Source organism: Periophthalmus magnuspinnatus, chromosome 11, assembly GCF_009829125.3.
Source record: "Periophthalmus magnuspinnatus isolate fPerMag1 chromosome 11, fPerMag1.2.pri, whole genome shotgun sequence".
NCBI lineage: Eukaryota > Metazoa > Chordata > Actinopteri > Gobiiformes > Gobiidae > Periophthalmus > Periophthalmus magnuspinnatus.
Genome location: NC_047136.2, coordinates 1323544 through 1341990, shown reverse-complemented (window position 1 = coordinate 1341990; position 18447 = coordinate 1323544).

Sequence of the window (18447 nt, the reverse complement as noted above, 5' to 3'; positions counted from 1 at the left end):
TTGTTGGTGTGGTTATCAGGGTGGTTGTCGGGAACATTGTTGGGGAGGATGTTGGGGAGGTTGTCGGGGGGGTGGTTGTCGGGGAACACGCTTTATTATTTTCATATTAACTTATGTTCAGCACCTCATCTCAGTGTGAGGTCAGGAGTGACAGAAGCACCCTTTGTAAACATTTACCTTCCAACCAAAAGCTCACAGGTTCTAAACCCCACTGAAGGTGTGTCCCTGGATGAGACTTCGCTCCCGTCACCACTGCACTGACAGATTCCATCCTGACAGAAAAAAAAATGCACTTATGACTTGAGTGACGCACTGATCTAACTGGACCGTGGAGCTGTCGGGTTTTTATGCATGTGCCACATAAACAATCAATCAAGATCCATTTTACACAGAATCCTACAGCATTTGTTTCATTAAGGCCGAGGTCGATGGACGTGCTCATCGATCGTTTCGCCTGTTCACAGTAGAATGCACTTTTGCCAAGTCATATTTGAGCAATAAAAACGCCTGTACTTGAACACGGCAGATATGTTTAAAGACATACTGCGAAACATTCCAGGCAAAGCAATAATATATTTGTTGAAGCAGGTGGTGCACCATCCCCCAGAAGAATTAAAGCTCCTAAATCTATGAGAGATTGTTGTTTCATTGGGTTTACACAGAGTCTTTTGTGATGGACAAACCACTTCATGATGAGTTATTATTGTAGCCACAGCTGCCCCAGGACAGACTGAGAGAAGTGAGGCTGCCAATCTGCACCAACGACCTCTTTGACCATCACCAACGCACTCACGCACACACCACTTACATACTATTTATATTGTTGTGCCCTTGAGCTTCACACTTCTTGTATGAATCCTGGGTGGCTGTTGGAGATGGCTGTTCGGGAAACTGTTGGGGGGATTGTTGAGGTGGTTGTCTTGGAGGTTGTTGGCGAAGTTGTTGGGGAGATTTCGAGGTGGTTGTTGGGGTGGTTAGTGAATTGGTTGTCGGGGAGGTTTTTGGGATGGTTGTTGAGGTGGTTGTCATGGTGGTTATCAGGGTGGTTGTTGGGGCGGCTGTGGCTACAGAAGAAGCTTCACCATCACCATCATGTTTACTGCAAATGAAAACTCAAGGAGCAGAGGAGAGAGGAGAGGTGGAGGAGCAGAGGAGAGGTGGAGGAGAGAGGAGAGAGGAGAGGTGGAGGAGCAGAGGAGAGGTGGAGGAGAGAGGAGAGGTGGAGGAGGAGAGAGGAGAGGTGGAGGAGAAGGAGAGAGGAGAGGTGGAGGAGCAGAGGAGAGGTGGAGGAGCAGAGGAAAGAGGAGAGGTGGAGGAGAAGGAGAGAGGAGAGGTGGAGGAGGAGAGAGGAGAGGTGGAGGAGAAGGAGAGAGGAGAGGTGGAGGAGAAGGAGAGAGGAGAGGTGGAGGAGCAGAGAAGAGGGGAGAGGTGGAGGAGAGAGGAGAGGTGGAGGAGAGAGGAAAGAGGAGAGGTGGAGAAGCAGAGGAGACAGAAAAGGCGGAGCAGCAGTGGTAGAAGCAGAGAGCGATGCCCACGTTGCCATGGCAGCGCTGTCTCTCCGGTCTCCGTGGGAACAGCGGCTGAATCCTGTTGCAGCTCGACTTTGCCCCCGGGCGGAGGAGAGAGAGAGGGATAGAAGAGAGAGGGAAAAGGAGGAAGGAACAAACAGGAGCAGAACAGTTTTTGGCCCGTGGCGTTTGGGCTGACCTGGAAACAGTTTGGCGTGTGCGCATCTTTCTCTCTCTCTCTCTGTCTGTTGGGTTCATCCCTCGCTTCTCTGGTCCTGTAGTGGACACTCATAATAAAAGGTTAATGAACGGCGCCATACGAGCTCTAATCCTTACTCCCGTTTCATATGAATGAGATCTATTCACTTTAGAATCTCTTAATTTCATTACAGAGAGTGGAGCGCTGCGCAGGATAAAACCACCGGGAATAAAACTGGATTTATGTGGAAAAAAGAACAGAAACCAAAACATCCAGGGCTCTGTATAGTTTTACTTATTAAATGGTAAATGGTCACATCACATTCACTTTAGTCCACTTTTTATGGCCCTTTTTCAACCCCGCCCACTTTTTCTGTAAATGCAACTAAACCTTCTTTGGGGTGACACTTCCAGTTTATGTGTGAATCCCATTCCTTTTGATGGAGAATTTGAGAACTGATGCTAAAATATTATATAAAGTAAGTTGATTTGTGTCAAATGTTCAATGTTTATGTGCAACAAGTCAGCACTACACCAATTCTCTGGGAATTCAGCAGATTTAGGTCCAAATTCAGCAGATTTAGGTCCAAATTCAGCAGGATTATGTCTAAATTCAGCAGGTTTGCCTCTATATTCAACACTTTTAGATCTCAATTCAGCAGGTTTGGGTCTAAATTCAACAGGTTTAGGTCTTAATTCAGCAGGTTATGTCTAAATTCAGTAGGTTATGTCTAAATTCAGCATGTTTAGCTCTAAATTCAGCAGGTTTAGGTCTAAATTCAGTAGGTTTATGTCTAAATTCAGCAGTTTTGGGTATAAATTCAAGAGGTTTAGGTCTAAATTCAGCAGGTGTAGGTCTAAATTCAGCAAGTTTGGGTCTAAATTCAGCAGGTTTAGGTCTAAATTCAGCAGGTTTGGATCTAAATTCAGCAGGTTTAGGTCTGAATTCAGCAAGTTTGGATCTAAATTCAGCAGGTTTAGGTCTGAATTCAGCAAGTTTGGATCTAATTTCAGCAGGTTTAGCTCTAAATATAATAGGTTTCTCTGGGAAGCTTCAAAGTCCCTATAAAAGTCATTTGCTGTAAAGATCGGCAGACTCATGCAAAGTAACACAACCTGAATGACGATGGCGGTGCCCAACACAACTTCAGGAATAAAGTGAACACAGGGTTTGGTCTGAACCCAGTATTGTTTTGCCACTATGCTAACATTTATACTTCTTAAAAACATCTTGCGCAGTTGTTTTAAGCCTGAGCCCTTACACTGCCCCGTTTCTTGGTCTTACTGGCACAGCGTCCACCCGGGTGACCTGCCTGTGTATTTCCTTGTCCATTGCGCGACGGCCCTGGCACCGGCCCACGTTAGCAGAGCATAAGTAGCCCTATTAGCTGTCAAACTAGCCAAGAAAACAGATGATCCCCTTTGACAGAGCTCCTATTGTTGTTCCAAGCTGCACAACAATACCAGGCCTGTCCGTGCCCCGTGCACATGGGTCGATTCTGGGCACCACTCTATCAGCCAGCTCTGGGGCAGGAGGAGGCGGGGGCTGATTTATTACAGTGTTATTGTGAGCGTCTATGACATGGAGAGGCCCCATATCTTCTGCATGACTGTGTTTCATTACCTTATGACGGTCGGGGATTGTTCACTGGCCAACTTTGCTTTAGCTCATGAAGTTTCATCATTGGCGCTGACGTTAGTTTGATTAATTACACTTTGAGGGGTCCAAAAAGTGTATGAGCATATGGGGACTGCGCAGAAGTTTGAATCCATCTGTCATTTAAATAGCCAGGGTGCGATTACCGTTAACTTCATCTCGTTTAACTGTGAACATAATATATTTGTTGCGTAAGCACATTTCAGAGCTAATTCAGAAAATGTATGGGTTTGGTTAGTGCAATCAGGGCATTACAATTAGTTTGATTGCATAACACCGGGGGTTTGGTGTTAATATAATAAATTAACCTTTATATTGTATTTTTAAAGCTGCTCTCTTTGTCCTTGTGAAAATACTTTATGCAAAACATCAGCAGGGGGCGCAAGGATTACAGCTTCTTGTGAACTGTGGAGTGAAGCAATCTTAGCTAAGTTTGATGAGGCTGTAACGATCCTGTGGACAAAAGTGTCTCCCCTCTGTGTCCTGCAGGATGACAGCAGTGTCCAGGTGAACGCAACAGGAAACCCCCTCCTCAGCCTCTCACTCCGCTCTGCTGTGGAGCTCGTGATTCCAAAATATATCCTTAACCAGCTCCTTCACTAGCCTCTTTCTCAGCCTCCAGGTGAGGGAATCCTCGGCCTTTTGTACAGGGGGCGGAGCTTTGATTCCATGTCGATCAAAGCAAACTAACTGCTGTGTGCTGGGGTCACCTGGAGAGTCAATTCTTTTCATAATCAGCAGATGTGATCACAGCAAATATTACATTTCAGCCACATTTGTAAACCTAGACCTAATCCAAACCCTGGTCTATCCCTGGTCCTAACTCCAGTCCTAACTCTGGTCCTGGGTCTAATCTTAACCCAATGTGTAAAAATATATTGTCATAAATCCACATTTTTGCATAACCTCAAACACAAAGCTCTAAATTCAGAACTTTTTGATCTAGATTCAGCAGATTTATCTCTAAATTCAACAGATTTATCTCTAAATTCAGCAGGTTTATCTCTAAATTCAGCAGGTTTGGATCTAAATTCAGCAGATTTAGCTCTAAATTCAACAGATTTATCTCTAAATTCAAAAGATTTATCTCTAAATTCAGCAGGTTTAGGTCTAAATTCAGCTCTGTCTTGACCTGACAGCTCAGGTAAATAGAAAAACACAGTTCAAATGTGAGTTGCCATGGTTGCATAATATCTTAATATCTTACCATAACCTTTGACTCCAAGTAGCTAAGCCTAACAAAACAATTATTCGGTGCCACAGAGTGCGAGTGTGTGTCTTCCCAGAGGATTATGTCATAGACTTGTGCTTGTGTTGAACAGACTGAACACATCGAACAGCCAGTGACATCAGCCCCTCAGTGTGGACACAAACACAAGCAAATATTTACACACTTTTACACCTGTGTCAGATTAAACCAGCCGAGCTAATCTGAAATCCCGTAAATCTGAGTCCGCTCCGCCCCCCCGGAGTCCCCCTCCCCCCCCCCCCCCCCCCCCCCCCCCCCCCCCCCCCCCCCCCCCCCCCCCCCCCCCCCCCCCCCCCCCCCCCCCCCCCGTGACGTCAGCGCTTAATCCTGCGCCGATAAAGAGCAAAGACCGCTAATAGATTACTCAAGTTTCTCATTAAATCCAGATACACACACACACGCACACATACAGACAGATACACACACACAAACACACAGACACGCACACATACAGACAGATACACACACACAAACACACAGACACACACACATACAGACAGATACACACATGCACACACACATGCGAGTGCACATACAGACATAAACGCACACACAGACTCACACACATGCACACACACTCACATGTGCCTGTGTATCTGGAGTTGTGTTTTATTTCATTCACATTTGTTTAAAAACACCAACCCTGCATCAACGCTCTGTTCCACCTTGTGATGTCATCATGTGGTGATACAGGAAGTGCTCCACTGTGTTTTTAAACTCCACACACCTTCATGTAATGTGTGTCTTTGGGGTTGGATCTGATTCAGCTCAGAGGAAAGAGACAGAGCTCAATAAAGACAACAGCATAAAATCTGCTCAAAACAGTTCCACAGGTTCAACACAGTCCACTGGAATAATCCACACTGGAGTCCAATTTAGCGGCAGAAGAATGAAATGAGGTAAAGGGTCTGAGTGTGTGTGTGTGTGTGTGTGTGTGTGTGTGTGTGTGTGTCAGAGGAGGTGGAGTGAACAGGTGTTGACTGCAGAACGTCCTGCCACATTAGCAGTATCATTCATGTGGTAATAGTCTGTGGGACGTTGGCAGTTGAGAACCTTACTGTCCTGAAGAAGAAGAAGAAGAAGAAGAAGAAGAAGAAGAAGAAGAAGAAGAAGAAGAGACTTGGCCTGTGACATTCCAGTTTCACTATTTGGCATTTCAACATTATTGCAAATTAATAAATTCTAGATGTACATTATAACACCATAACAAAGTCACAATTGTACAGTTTAAATACATTAGACTAGCGCCTTTAGCGTCTAGTCACAAACATCAGGCTTTACAGAAAGTAGCAGCATTAACCCATCAACTTTTAGTGATTGTTAAACTACATTTAAATACTTAGGTTGTCCACATCCACAGTTAAAACAGCGGCAGTATGAGCCAAAACGCTAAAAGTAACATTAGCTTTCGTATTAGCTGCTAGCACCGCTTAGCATTAGCACCATTTAGCATCGTGATAACACTCACCAGTTCCTTTGATTAACAGCACACAGGACGTCACAGTCACACTGGAGCATCTGCAGGTCGAGGGACAAACACGGACATAAAAAACAGGAGCGTCTGTCGAGTTTACTCCACACACGAGGTTAATGTACGGAGAGTGTAAAATGAAAATAATCATATTATATTAATGGAAATGATTTGATTTTATAAACTGGGTCACAGTCACTAGAATCATTTGTTTCATTTCAGTCCTGGAGTTGTCTCTTATCTCGACTGAACTAAAGGTAAAAGGAGCTGCTCACTTGAAAACTATCACTTGATGACATCACAAGGTGGAATGTTGCATTTTGATCTTTGTAGATGTTACAGACTAATAATAAAGTGTGTGAATGAAACAAAACACAACTCCAGGTCTGTTTTTGAGGAGCAAACAGTGTTAGATTAAAGCTACAAGAGTCAGTTTTGCGTCGTATAAACTTCCCCTTGTTGCTTCTGTAAGAAAACCTGCCCTTCATCGCTACGGCAACTGTCAGGATCAGCGGGTGACGAGTGACGACCTACTGAGCTGTGGAAGTAAACATTACATTAATAAGTTATATAATCTAATGCATATCCAGCCTACGTTATCTTTGTCTTCATGAACAACACAATTCAAAGTTGGACTGAATCTAACCCGACAGCTGAGCTACGGCAAAAATAACCCAACCTGCCCGTGACTTTCTCTTCCTTCTTACATAACCAGGCAGCTCTGACTCTGAACTGTATTTGAATGGAGGTAGGAGCCGTAGTGTGAGTCTCTTTGGCGTCACACGGTCCGTTAGCCGTGCACCTCACCCGCTCCCCATTAGCGCTAAGTCCTTAAGTCCCACCAATTTTCGTTCACGATCCAAACCATCATCTCCCATGACCCAACATTTTTGATTTACTTACATATTTTGACAGAGAAAGCTTCATTAACGAAACAAGCAACACACGGATGCCCTACCCGAGCCCCCGCCCACACGCGCACACACACACGCTAACGCTAGCACGGAGCAGACGCCACTTCAGACCCCATTTTCAAAGCTGGAATCTGAATGTTTAATCATTTGGGCTCTTTGCTCGGGAAGAGACATGCATTTTTCAGTGAGGATGGGGAGGGAGGGCGCGTGGCGTGTCGGAGCGGAGCGCACACGGACGCCGCTTTTAGATACGCCAAGAAATGTTTGCGTGTAACGAGATCAGAGAGTAACACAGTCTGCATTATTATACACAATTCATTCTTTGCGAAAAAAAAAAAAAAGAAAAAAAAGTTGGATGTGTGGATGGCAAACTACAGGTGGACAGTTGGTGGTGCAGTGTCTGTTCTTACACATGTACTGCCATTGTGCTCTTAGGCAAAGCACTAAATGGGTATGTGAGTATGAAGCTCATCGAGACTAGAGCAGTTATAGCGGCTAATATGGAGCACGAGTATCATAGCAACCAAACAGCCAATCCAGAGCGAGGCTGTTAAAGGTAATGCCCCCGGTTTAGGAGGGAGAGGGCCCTTAGCAACGCTGTCAATCAAACCTGTTGCTAACGCTAACAGGAGCGACCTCGGGGAAAGAAGGACCTGATTTGTCTGTTATTAATGTTCATATCTTGATTTACAGACACAATAGTGAAATAAAAACCCCAGGATCATGTAGAGGGTTAATACGAACATTTAAGACCAGAATGAGTCTGAAGCAGCAGAGACAGAGAGAGGGGACAGTTTGAAAAAAACAAAAAATAAACAAACAAAATAAATTAAAAAAAATAACTAAAAAAAAAAAGTTTAAAAAATAACCTAAAATAAATAAATTAATAAAAAAAACTCAAAAAATAAACCAAAAAAACCCCTCAAAATAACAAAAAAAATCCCAAAATTAACTCAAAATAACTAAAAAAACAAAACAAAAAACCCCCCTCAAAATTACAAAAAAGTTTAAAAATAAACTAAAATAAATAAATTCAAAAAAAGAACTCAAAATAACAAAAAACAAACAAAAAAACTCAAAAAAACAAAAAAAATGAAAACATAAACAAACAAAAAAACTCAAAATAACAAAAAAAAAAGAAAACATAAACTAAAAAAAAACTAAAAAAAACCTCAAAATAACTACAAAAAAAAAAAAGAAAAGAAAAAAAGTAGAAAAACATTAACTCAAAATAAAAACCCCAGGATCATGTAGAGGTTTAATATGAACATTTAAGACCAGAATGAGTCTGAAGCAGCAGAGACAGAGAGAGGAGACAGTTTTTCAGCGTAAAGTGAATTGGAGCCAGAGTCGATGGCGCCGGAAGCGCGCACATGATCACTTCCTATTTCAAACGCAGCGGCTAGTGCGGCAAACCAGATTGGCTCTTTGGTTGCTATGATACTCTGCTCCATATTAGCCGCTATAACCGTTAGCCTTGACAAGCTTCATTTGACTGGACGCTGTGGGCGACGTCTGCGCTTTACGTGTCGCTGCCGTGTGACTCCTCACGTTTGCGTCGGGAGGTGCACGTTTTAAGTTTCGCGCTGGTGCAGTTGTGTTTCCCCAGTCCCGTGTCTCTCTGAACACCGGTGCAGTCGCTGTATTGGCGTTGACGTTGCCGTGAGCGATGTGCCGTATCAGATCATTAGACAACAGCCGGGAGCAGCGTTTCTTATCAAAACACTGTCACAGAATCACTCCACACTGCGACGGGACCTTCAGTGAGAAAAAACAAAGCGTTTCCAAACACACAAATGTCTAAAAATACAGCTGGTAACGGCAAGACGAGGAACTGATTCTGAAACGGGATAAAAACTGTGTTCAGCTCTAAAAATAACATTATTTTAAAGTATTTTCTAGCAACAAGAGGAAAACAGCAAGTGAACGAGCTGTGAGATTAGAACAAAAACCTTTGAATTTAGAAGTAAAACTGCTGCTATGTGAGGTTTACCAACATTAAAATAAAGTTAAATTCACGTTTTGTCCTCTAAAGTAATAATAAAAATGATCTTGGCCCTATAGCGTTTTCTGTTAGCATCATATTGCTAAGTTTTAACATGCTAACATCTTCCACTGTTAGCAGAAGACCACAGACTCTAATCCAAACAAACTTAAAGCGACAGGTTACACCGCTCATTTTACCAAAACACTTTTAAGATAATTATATTTAAGATTTTGCTAAGAAAAGTTAAATATTTTTTCCGAGTTATGCATGTTTTTACCTTTCAAATTTCACTTCCTGGTTGGAAATCGTGACATCACACAAGGGATTTTTAAAAATTTGTACCAAAACAACGATACGACGCTGCCGAATCCTACGAGCGTCACAGACTGAGAAAATAAAACTGGAGAAGGAAGTGCGGACGTCACAGTGGGCGTGTCGCAGTGGGTGTGTCGCAGTGGGCGTGTCACAGTGGGTGTGTCGCAGTGGGCGTGGCACAGCGGGCGTGGCACAGTGGGCGTGTCACAGCGGGCGTGTCACAGTGGGTGTGTCGCAGTGGGCGTGGCACAGCGGGCGTGGCACAGTGGGCGTGTACATTGCAGTGGGAGGAGCAGGAGGCATAGCTGTCACCTAACGACCATGTGGACAGTTTGACAAATAAAAATATAAGAAATCACGTTTATTTTGTTGAACTCATGTTAAAAGTGTCAGAAATAATGTGTTTTTCAACTTTTCTTCATAAATTTCTACTTGATTTGTGTAAAACTATTTAAATTTAAACAGTGACAGGGGGTCAGGGAATTAGAGCCAGAGTCGATGGAGCCTGAAGTGCGCCCATGATCACTTCCTGTTTGTAACGCAGCGGCTAGCAGTGTTAGCTACGTCTATTTAAACAGTCTATGGTTATGAAAGAGCAGCTCCATCTGCAGCGTCCAGACACAAGAAGAAGAACAACTCGTCTGTCACTTAAGTAAAACATACTTTTACTCAGGTAGATTTGTTTATTAAAGTATCCAGTTAAAAATGTAAAAAGTAACAGTTTCTTGCAGATGTTGAGTCTTATAAAGCTTCAAATGTGGTGATTTTGATTCTGTTTTTATTTGTATGTTTTAGTTTTGTTCAAATTCTGATCGTGTTAAAAATAAACCCTCAGCCTTTTCTGCAGGTCTCAAACTATAACAAAAAGACTTTTACTTTTCAGTCCTGTTCGAAAATGTAGTACAGTAGAAAGTACAGATACTGCTCTCAGATGTACTCAAGTAAAAGTAAAAGTACACACTGTAAAATGCACTTCAGTAAAGTACAGATACATAAAGATTTGTACTTTAAAGGCCTCGGTCCAGTGAGTTTGGCTCTGAAGACACTGCACAGATCAAACTTCTATTTCTGTGAAGGAGGAAAGTACTTTTATTTATTCTCTTTTCTTTTACTACGTTTTGGGATTGATTTCATTTGAGTTGTAACAAACTGGATTTGGTATTTCTTCAGTCTAATGATTCCAATGATTTTAATGATTTTAAATTCAAATATGCCTCATTAGTTTTATGTTTCCTGATTGTAGTGACATTTAAACCTTGTATTTGTCACACGGCCGTATTATTCTCTCACGACCCGTCTCCCACCGCGCGACCACAGACTGTAAAGAAGCGAGTGTGTATCAAGGAGCGAGTATCATAGCAACCGAAGAGCCAATCAGGAGCGAGGAGATTCAGACTTGGGTAAAAAGTTTGAAAAAAAAAACGTTTATTTACAGACACGTAAATGTAAAGGAAGGTTGACGGAGCAGACAGTTGAGAGCGGCGTCGTGGGGTCAGAGGGTGTTCGTACCGGTCGAGATGAGCTGGGTCGGAGGCGGAGGTGCAGAGTAGCTCCAAGGAGAGAGATCAGAGGAATCGACGGACGAATGAACTGGAGGAAATACCCGAAGATGATCCTCATTATCCTCGTTATTAATGTTCATATTTTGATTTACAGACACAATAGTGAAATAAAAACCCCAGGATCATGTAGAGGGTTAATACGAACATTTAAGACCAGAATGAGTCTGAAGCAGCAGAGACAGAGAGGACACAAAAAACAAAAAATAAACTAAAAAATAAATAAATAATAATATTAATTTACAAAAAAAGTTTAAAAATAACCTAAAATAAATAAATTAATAAAAAAAACCCTCAAAATAACAAAAACAAACAAAAAACTCAAAATAACAAAAATAAAAATCCCAAAATTAACTCAAAATAACAAACAAACAAAACAAAAAAACCCTCAAAATTACAAAAAAGTTTAAAAATAAACTAAAATAAATAAATAAAAAAAAGAACTCAAAATAACAAAAAACAAACAAAAAACCCTCAAAATACCAAAAACAAAACAAAACATAAACAAAAAAAACAACAACAAAAAAACCCTCAAAATACCTACAAAAAAAAAAGAAAAGAAAAAAAAGTGGAAAAAAATAAACTCAAAATAAAAACCCCAGGATCATGTAGAGGGTTAATACGAACATTTAAGACCAGAATGAGTCTGAAGCAGCAGAGACAGAGAGAGGAGACAGTTTTCCAATATAAAGTGAATTGGAGCCAGAAGTGCGCTCATGATCACTTCCTGTTTGGAACGCGGCGGCTAGCACGTTAGCTATGTCCATTTATATAAACAGTCTAAATGACTCCAAATTGTGTGATAATTTTTAAGATAAAAACTCACTGATACTGATACTAAAATTCACTTCAGGGCGACAGCAGCTCAGTTGGTCGAGCGTTTGTCATAGACTTTTTATATAAATGGACGTAGCTAACCTGCATTGTGTCGTGCGTCCTGATTGGCTGTTGGACTGTAGACCATTGTGTCGTGCGTCCTGATTGGCTGTTGGACTGTAGACCATTGTGTCGTGCGTCCTGATTGGCTGTTGGACTGTAGACCATTGTGTCGTGCGTCCTGATTGGCTGTTGGACTGTAGACCATTGTCCATCAGTCTCCTCCGTGCCGTGTCTCCTGTCCAGTACAGAATGTGTTCAGACAAATTTACATAAACGTTGGATCTCAGTGTGACTCTGAAGTGCTGTACGTTTGCAATTTGTTTTCTCCCCGACAAAACCCACAATGTCGATGAAACGTTCTGCACCGACAAAGACGCCTACGAAGGTTTGAACTTTGAGAGAGTTTAAACGAGAGAGAAATGTGAGAAAATGTTAACGCCTGTGTGAGAAAAGTGTATAAAGTGTGTGGTGAGGGGTTTTACAGACAAAAACAGAGAGAATAATGTAAAAAATAAAGCTGATACTTCGCGGATTTTGTTATTTTTAGAACATAACCCCAACATTAGAAAAAACAGCTCTCTCTTGTGTCTTTATAGAGTCTTTGGTGCTTTGAGCCTTGAAGGTGTTAAAGTGCTGTATATATTTTAAAATCTATGGATCCGTGTGTGATTTTCCATTCAGTTAATTCAGTAAAAACTTGTAGTAGCACAATTGACACGCAGATCTTTACGACGATGATAATGGCCAATGTTTCTCTAACAGATTTTTCCCAGGTTGTTTAAAATCGCATCTATAAAACTGAAACACGATCGCAGTAAACACAACCCTGCAGCTTGACTTCCCTGCGTATCTATAGCAATAAACGTGGTATAAACTCCACGTCTACAGATCTCTGGTGGATATAAACCCGCTCACGCTGCTCGCCCCCTGCAGTTCTTGTGTAAAACTCCAACAATGAGATTCGTGCCATTAAAATGTGAATTCGCTCCACTTTTTTACTCCAGTTTTTTTTTTTTTTTTTTATCGTGCCTCCCTCGTACAACACCAGCGCTTTCTTATCGTGGAATATTTGCCGAGATGAGGAGGTAATAGCTGTGTCAACACCGCCGTTGCCATGGAGACTGCCAGGGTTTCCATGGCGGTGCCGGCGCTGACCCACTTTGCGCTTACATCACGGCGAAAGGGCTCGACGTTGAAGGCAGCTGATTGAAGAGCGATGCGGGGCGAGTGTGTGCGCTCCGCGGCAGGACGGGGAGGAAAGACGAGGAAGCAGAGCAGCGGTTTGGAAAAGACAAAAGATTATGGTCCGTGGAAGTGTCTCTGTGGACGATTTGCCTGATATCGGTTGAGTTGACATCCTGGTTGGACGTTTAATCTGATGTAATAAAACATTTACAGGCCAGAAAGTCTCAGAATGCTTGAACTTTTATTTATACAAAGTTGTGTCCTTACATAAGCTGCATCTTTTGGATCAGTGTTGTCTTATTTTATTTAGTTTAAAGGAAATAAATGCTGTTTCAGTCTCGGTTGATATCGGGAATCAGCAAATACTTAAAACTATAATGTCGAAATCGGTATCGGAGCTGAAAGAGCCGGATCGCTGCCTCTAAAGTCTCAGCAGTTTGTAAATTAAAACGCATTTTGTTAAAGGCTTGTTCCAGATTTGTTTTCTCCACGTTCAGTCAGTCCAAATGAGTCCACGCCATGTTTTCTGCGTCTAATTAGAAAGTTTTACTGTCCGATAATTAGGAAGTTCGCTTTAGCATGCTAGTTGTTGTTTTCTTCTTCCCGCTCCTGAATGTGAAATGTGCTTTAAATGTGCTGGGTACATGTGAACTGAGCTCTTGTGTTCATTAAGCTGCTCAATAGAAATATATAAATAAATAAATAAATGAATAAATAAATAAATGAATAAAAAAATTAAAAAATTAAAAAAATTAAAAATTAAAAAATAAATGAATAAACAAATAAATAAATGAATGAATGAATAAATGAATAAATAAATTAAAAAAAATAAATGAATAAATAAATAAATGAATGAATGAATGAATGAATAAATAAATAAAAAAAATGAATAAATAAAAAAATAAAAAAATAAATGAATAATTAAATAAATAAATACAAAAATAAAAAAATAAAAAAATAAATGAATAAATAAATAAATGAATGAATGAATGAATAAAAAAATTAATAAATAAATACCGTATTTTCTGGACTATAAGTGTCACTTTTTCTCTTTTCCGGGGGTGTGACTTATTCTCAGATGTGACTTAAATGTGAAATGATTCAAATCTATAAAGTCACATGTTGGTTCTTGTCACAGTGACAGTCGTGCGAGGGGCTCTAGACTTGGACCAGTATCTACTCCTCCTGAACCACTCAACATTTAAAATATCAACATTACACTCATTTAAAAGACAAAGACAAACACTGAACAAAAATGACAATAAAAGAAAATAATTTCTCTTGTTTTTTCTGCTTTATTTATCTGATTAACTGTTAATATCTTACGTTAACAAACCAGACACGTGTTCAGTTCTGTCTGTGCTTCATGGAGCTGAATAAATATAAATGTGTGACGTTAGCGTGATGTACTGATATTCAGCCTGTTGGTCCACATTTTATTATTATTATTAGAACTTGACTTTAAAGATAAAATGTCTGTTCTTGGTCTCGGATTTTGTAAAATAAATTTCCCCCAAAAATGTGACTTATATATGTTTTTTTCTTTATTATTCTCCATTGTTTCACTGGTGCGACTTATACTCCAGAGCGACGTTTACTCTGGAAGCTTCAGTAAATGAAAAATGAGTTGTTACTGTTACAATGGAGGCAAACTCCGCTCTGGTCTCTGAGAGCTGTGCAAAGAGCTTATAAACTCATCCCTGTGAGTAACTAGAATACTCAGAATACGTAAAGTCGCTGAGGAATAAATTTGGACCAACTGCAAACTGTTTAAAAAGAAAAAGTTCTGTTTTTCACGTTTTTAAGACGGGAAAAATCAGGTACAAAGCCTTTAACTGAGTATTATTTTAAAGTCTAACAGCTTTTAAACATAAAATATATACAGAGTTTTTTGGACTATAAGACGCACTTTTTCATAGTTTGGCCCGGAGCGCGACTTATACTCAGACGCGACTTATATGTGAAATAAATGTTGTTGTTTCTTTCTTCATTATTATGCATTTTTGGCTGGTGCAACTTAAACTCCGGAAAATACAGCACTGTTGTATTATTATTAAGTTAAATCTCACACTGCATCTCACACTGATCACGGTAATGCAGAAATCAGATAGTTTGTGGACAGTGTGTGTGTCTTGTGTTGTATCGGTTGTGCAGAGCTGCCTTTATACACTGATTATAATGTGTTTTCTACTGCACCTTCTACACTAATGGCTCCTCTGCATCACCACCTCGTCTACGGGTGCTGCACTGGTCCATACGGCGTTTATTTTCAGGCTGTTTTAAGAAGCGATGACCAAACTTGTCTTCACCTCGGGAGCAGACTGACCAGTCCACCGTGAGTCAGTCTGAGTTTATATAAACTTTAGTGCACTTTTCTCTGTCTGTATAAAACACTATTGTTAAGGAGGTTATGGCGGTGGAAATACTTCAGTTTAAATCAATTCAAGTTTATTTCTACAACAAATTTAAAACAACCGGAGCTGAACCAAAGAGCTGCACATAAAAGTCAACACAAAACACAGAAAAAGATATAGAAAACATAGGAAAGAACAGTAAAGCACCAACAAGCTAGCTAGCATTAGCCAACAGTTTTTCAGTTAGTCGTTCCCACCTTTTTGTTGAAAATCAAACTCCCAAACAGGTCCACGTGTCTGGATCCTTCTGTGTCGTCTGTCCTGGGCGTCGGCTCACCTGCTCTGACGGCGACGCACCTGGATCATGACCTGCAGTGTAAAGGTGCGCTCACACCGGGGCATCAGGGGCGTCGAGTTTACACGCAGAGTCTACGGTGGACACGAGAATCAGAGCGGCACGAGTCAGGCGTTGTCGGACGATTTATTCGCGTGTCCAAAAGTTGAAAAGTGTCAAACAATCAGAGACGACGCTCCAGTGATGCAGCGACGTCATTATCCGGACAAAGTAGAAAGAAATCAGCCACAAACCAGCGGCGACTTAATTACACTGGAACCGTAAAGGCTCGTCATGGACAAAGACGCCGCAGAGTCGACCTCCTCCGTTGAAATGTTTATGTAATAAATCCACTAAAGTCACAAAACATCAAAAGTCCCTCACAGACCTCATCAGACGCCCCGGATGCTCGTCACAAATTTTTCTTGAGTCGATCTCTAAACTTTTCGGGGCAGCCTTTGTCAATGTGTGCTTTGCGTCACCATGGTAACTGCTGAACATTCCATCGTGGGCATACATGAAGAACACCCCCCGCGTGACGTCACCGCAAAGAGTCAAGAAAAACACGTCGATGATGAGGCGTTTTATGCTGCAAATAAATTCAGTCGTCACCATCACCTGAACCAGACCTGAAGCTCGTAACTGCTCCGATCAAGAAGATGGATTTGAGTCTTAAATTAGTTATAATCGCGAAATAAAAACGCAAAGATCACGTAGAGCGCGTTAATACGAACATTTAAGACCAAAATGACGAGTCTGACAGCAGCAGGTACAGAGAGAGGACAATAAAAACAAAATATAAACTCAAAATAACTAAAATAACAAACAAAAAAAACCCTCAAAATAACAAAAAAGTAAAAATAAATAAATAAAATAACAAAAAAAATTCAAAATAACAAAAAAAAAGAAAAAAGAAACTGAAAATAACAAAAAATTCAAAAATTAACTCAAAATAAGTAAAAAAAAAAAAAAGAAAAAAAAAAGAACCCAAAATAAAAAAAAAAAAAAAAAATAAAAATAAACTCAAAATAAGTAAAAAAAAAAACAGGATCATATAGAGGGTTAATATGAAGATTTAAGAACAAAATGACGAGTCTGACAGCAGCAGGTACAGAGAGAGGGGACAGTTTTTCAATATAGGCAAGGCAAGTTTATTTGTACAGCACAATTCGTACACAAGGTAATTCAAAGAGCTTTACAGAATAAGAAAGACATTAAAATCACACAAATCAAAACATAAATAATCACCCAATTGTTTGCCCCTTTAAAAACTCTCTCTCTCTCGCTCTTTGAACACTCGTCTTGCTTAGTTTAAGACCTTTCCCATTACTTTACAACAAACTTTCCTGTCACTTTACTTTGTCTAATAAAAGTCCATCAGTCCATGTTTCTTTCATCATAAAATTACCATTAAAGGAGAAGAGGCAGAATAAAAACCTTTCAGTCGTCTGCACAGATAAACAGAACCGTTTGAGTCTGGATTTAAATATTGTCAAAGTCGACATAAAGGTATATAAAGTGAAAAGCGCCCTTGATCACTTCCTGTTTATAGCACGGGCAGCTAGCAGGTTAGCCTATGTCCATTTATATAAACAATCAATGCGCTGAACTGAAAAAAAAAACACTGATAAAAACTCACGATGCAGTACAACCGTGTGGATTAATATGACGTTTAAAATGGTCATTAGACATTTGCTCGTGAGTTCAGCCTGGACCATCTATCCCGTAATTATCACAGCCTCATTTAACACGGCGTGATTGTGCTGCCAAGAGCTTTGCAGTCTGTGGAAAACCCAACAATACACCGCAACGATCCGGCGAAAAAAAAAGGTTAAAAGTCAAATATGATGCAAAACTGACGGTTGTCGCTTTAATCCGTGTCCTAACGCTGTCCTTTGTTGAAACTACAGCCTGTGCTCGTTTGGATGTGTATATTTCTGCGTATATTTCTGCGTATATTTCTGCGTTTACTCTTTGTTTTTGGTGGATCCGTCTGACTTACCGACACATGTTTTTTCCCCCGATCGTCTAAACAGCGTCACTCACACCTTATGTCGAGGCTTGACTCACCCGACATCATCACAAACACGACGAGCAGCAGGACAGACGGGCGGTCAACAAAATGACTCACCTTCGTCAAACCAAAACTCAAAGTCGTTCAGTTAAATTCAAGTTTATTTCTGTAGTAAATTTAAAAAAACTTGAGGTGACCAAAGATAACAACGATAAAAACACCTGTATGTCCCGTCTGCTGTTAAATACCAGGGAGAACAGGTGGGTTTTCAGTCTAGTCTTAAACTGTGTTAAAGACTGAGAGGATCTGACAGGCAGAGGGCGCTGTTCCATAATCTGGGAGCTGCCACAGAAAAGGCTCTGTGTCTGGTCAGCTGACCTCTGACCTCAGGGCTTTGGGTGGAGTATAGAGCTGCAGTAACTCCCTCAAATAAAGAGAAGCCATAGAGCGCAGACTGGACCCATAGAGCGCAGACAGGACCCATAGAGCGCAGACAGGACCCATAGAGAGCAGAGACTGGACCCATAGAGAGCGCAGACGGGACCCATAGAGCGCAGACTGGACACATAGAGCGCAGACTGGACCCATAGAGCGCAGACTGGACACATAGAGCGCAGACTGAACCCACAGAGCGCAGACTGGACCCATGGAGTGCAGACGGGACCCATAGAGCACAGACTGGACCCATAGAGCGCAGACTGGACCAATAGAGCGCAGACTGGACCCACAGAGCGCAGACTGGACCCATAGAGCGCAGACTGGACCTTCAGAGCGCAGACTGGACCCATAGAGTACACACATTTAAACATAAGAACATTTTGAA